Consider the following 4551-nt stretch of genomic DNA (forward strand, 5'->3'; position numbering starts at 1 on the left):
CACACACACACACACACACACACACACACACACACACACACACACACACACACACACACACACACACACTATATATATATATATAGATAGCTGAAAAGAAAGAACAACATGGTACCGTAGGCTTAAGATAGTAAGCCTGCTATGCATGAAAGACTCCAGAAGCTCCAACAAAACCTGTGATAAAGAGAAAATAATAATAATAATCATAATAATAATGATAATAATAATAATAATAATAATAATAATAATAATAATAATAATAATAATAGAATAGGAAGCCAGACATAGTGTTAGCTGAGAAAGAAAGCAAACGATGATGGATCATAGATATAGCATGCCCAGCAGACAACAAGGTATGCGATAAGGAAGAAAGAAAGTCGATAGATATGACAGGTTAGCTTGGGAGGTTAAGCAGTTGTCGTCGATGAAAAAAGTGGTAGAAGTTCCAATAATTGTCGGAGCCCTGGGAACAGTGAATAAAGATCTTGAGAAGTACATGGAATAAAAGAGACGGGCTATAAGTACTTGGGGATTTGGGAAATCGATAAATTGATGAAGAAAGAAATGACAGAAAACTTTAAGGTGGAGTACTTGTGCAAACTGAGACTGATCCCTAAGTCGAAATTAAACGGACGGAATAAGATTGAAGCTATCAACAACTGGGCGGTTTCACCAGCGAATTTTTTTACAAAAATCTGATCTAGTGCCTCTCTAATGTCTAAAACCGCAAACATTACGTAAATTTTCATTTTGATTTTTTGCGTAAACTGGCGTTGCAAGTAGAGTTGGTACAGAAACAATTGTAACTATTGAAACTGTTCTTCTGTAGTAGGGGTAAGTAAAGAACAGTTGCGAACAATTAGAACTTAGATGTATACAGACGCATGTCTTCTTATTTTTTGGACACATACTCACATAGATAGATAGATAGATAGATAGATAGATAGATAGATAGATAGATAGATAGATAGATAGATAGATAGATAGATGTGTATATGTATGTACATGCGTGTGTATACATCTAAGTTCCAACTGTTTGCAACTGTTCTTTACTTACTTACCACAGAACAGTAGTTTAAGAAATTCATAAATATGTTATGTGTCTCTATGTCTCTAAAATGACAGTCTTTCGACATCCATTATTTCTCCTTTGCCAATAGCATCCGTCATCACATCACTGTTCATATCGACAATATGTCGCCGTCACATTTCTTCATGTTTGTTGAACTTTATATTAACGTTTCTTGCCTGTTGGATGTTTGTTGTTGTTTGTTGCTGTGTTAGCCGTTCTACGGATGTGGAACGACTGCGTACGATAACATAAATAAATATATTTCTACCCACGGGCTATTTTTGTGACGTGCCACAACCTATCATATTTTCACTACTGATGTCTTCAGATAATGCGAATTATCATCCAGCATTGTAGCCTTTGGGACGCGGTTTCAAATTTCGATTTTTGCATACTCTCTTTCTTTCTCCCTTTGTCTTCTATCCCCATCCCCGCCTCTCTCTCCCTCTACGCTTTATTATTGCTATTTCTCATCAGCAGTCATCTATATTCTTTCCTCTTCCGTATATCTTTTGTAAATTATTCCCGCAGTCACTCTCTATTTTTCTTCAATATCACTCATTTTTTTTTTACTTTCTTCTGTTTTTCTTGTTGGCATCACTTATTTCTTCAATGCTACCCTTTCCTTCATATTCCAGTATTACTTATTCTCATTTTCTTTCTCTCTCCATCAAAACATTTTCCGTATTCCATGGTTCTTTATTTTCTTCGTATCGTTCGTTCACCAAATCTCTGTTCCACTCACTCACTCACTCACTCACTCACCCACTCACTCACTCACACACTCGATTTCTTTCTCTCTCAATCTCTTTATCTATCTCTATCTCCCTCTCTATCAATCCGTCTATCTATCTATCTTTTATCTCTCTATTCATCTGTCTGTCTGCACACACACACACAAAGAATTTGGACAAATATGTATACGTCGATTAGTATGTTTAAATGTCGAGTAGGACACCGGCACAGTTTAGTCTAGATGTTATCATCCGCAGTTGAATTTTTTTCCGTTTCTATAATATTGTTTGCTTTTATTCATTCCGTAATATGATCGGCATACAACAACAAGCCAGCCGACACTAGAAATCTCGGGTGAGATATCTTTATCAGTGTACCTGAAGAGACTCAGACTGATGGGTCAAAACATATGTTGTACCTAATAAAGGTCTAATACGAAATCCATTTCCTATTATTTAATAGTATATAGATAGATAGATAGATAGATAGATAGACAAACAGACAGACAGACAGACAGACGGATAGATAGATAGATAGATAGATAGATAGATAGATAGATAGATAGATAGTTAGATAGATAGATAGATAGATAGATAGATAGATAGATAGATAGATAGATAGACAGACAGACAGACAGACAGACAGACAGACAGACAGACAGACAGACAGACAGACAGACAGATTCGAATAATGCGATCCGAAAAGATCTTGTTATAAGTAGTTAGTAAGCATCAAGTATGTATTCAGTTTCTATAGATGAAATAAAGCAGGTGATGGTCGATAAACAAGATTTATTCATCACCGTATAGTATATACCACGTCTTATATCAAATTAGATGAGAATTTCCATTAGATATTTGTCACTATACAACCCACTATTTAACAAGGAAGATTGTTAATTGTGCAGTTATATATTAAAGGGTGTAGGAAATGGGAAGGTAAATACAAGCCACATACGTTTCCAAGACAATCTGAACGTGTCTTACGCATCTCAAAGTTGTAGCATATACATATGCAGTTTAGCTTTTCTTCAAGTTGGATTAGCTTCAGTTGATACTGTCGCAAGCAGAGAAATGAAAAGTTTACTGGTTTCGGCCACAGCAGAATGGTAAGTGAAAACAGCTAGGGCAAGTAACCTATAAGATTCATTATCAAATTCATTATAACATTTGAGAGAAAAAAATATAATAGAAAAGATATAGGCATTGGAGAAAGTGCGCGGAGAGGACAAAGGATGTAAGATCTATCAAAATAAGGCGATAAAACTGGAATTACGGCACCAAATTTGTAGCAGAAGATAAAGCATAAAGTAAAACATACTCAATTAAGATAGATGACTTACAAGCTCAAACTTATCGAAGCCATAAGTACTAGCACGTATATAAAAATGGTGGATATATAAAAAATTAATTACTAGATAAATAAACCAAAGAAAATATGAATACATACTTGTATAGAAAAATCATGCAAAGAATATAAAGAAATGCATAAACATATATATTGGATTGGCAACTAAGTTCCAGCCGTTTTTTTTTTTAATTTTGGAATCTATTTTTACGAGAATTCTATTTTTGAATTATTTTGGAATCTATTTTTTTTTTCTAGTTAATTTCAGTTAATTTTTGTTTATTTTCAGATCATTAAAATGGAAAGTTAAGTTAAGAAAAACGAGTATTTTCGACACCTCCTTCTTTTTGCATGTAATCAAGGTTCGAAGGCCGCAAAAGCTGCTCACGACATTTGTGCTGTGTATGGAGAGGGTGCCATAGCTGAAAGAACCGCTCGTGATTGGTATGCCAAGTTAAAAAATGGAAATTTTGACCTCAAAGACGCACTTCGTTCTGGCCGTCCAGTTGAGTTTGATGAAGAGCGATTAAACCAACTTTTGTACGAAAATTCTCGTCAATCGACAATGGAACTGGCAGAGAAAATGGAATGCTCCCACACTGCTATAGAGAAGCATCATCACTTGATGGGAAAGGTTCGGAAATATGGAGCATGGGTTCCGCATGCTTTATGTGACAACCACAAAAATCAACGAACCACAATCTCCGCTGGTTTGCTTGCTCATCACCGCTCAACTCGTGGACACAAGCACCGATTTCTTTATCGAATTGTTACTGGCGACGAAAAACGGTGCCTGTACATCTATATGAAGCAGCATAAGGAATGGCTTAGCCCCGGTAAACAAGCGACACCGTACGTGAGACAAGATCTTCATCCGCGTAAACCGATGTTGTGCGTATGGTGGGATTGGGAAGGGATTATCCATTACGAACTGCTTGAACGGAACCAAAAGGTCAACGCGGAACTCTATGTTCAACAGATAGAACGACTCGACAGCATGGAGTTCTGCTGCACGAAAACGTCCGCCCTCATATCGCCAATATGACCAAGGAAGCCATTCAAACGCATGGCGGGGAAGTGCTGCCACAACCGCCGTACTCTCCTGATGTGGCACCAACGGATTTCTAACTCTTTCGATCTCTTTCAAATGCTATGCGCGGAGTTTCGTTCAATACTAATGCAGAATTGAGAGCTTGGATGGATCAATTTTTCGAGTCGAAATCGGGTGATTTATACCAACAAGGTATTGAAAATCTTGGTGAACGTTGGGAAGAAGTTGTAAACAACAAGGGTGAATACATTCTAGATTAATTAGTTGTTATTTTATATTAAATCTTTTAAAAAATTTAAATAAAAAAAACGGCGGGAACTTAGTTGCCAACCCAATGTAGATACAT

This window comes from Octopus bimaculoides, chromosome 2, assembly GCF_001194135.2.
Source record: "Octopus bimaculoides isolate UCB-OBI-ISO-001 chromosome 2, ASM119413v2, whole genome shotgun sequence".
Taxonomy (NCBI): Eukaryota; Metazoa; Mollusca; class Cephalopoda; order Octopoda; family Octopodidae; genus Octopus; species Octopus bimaculoides.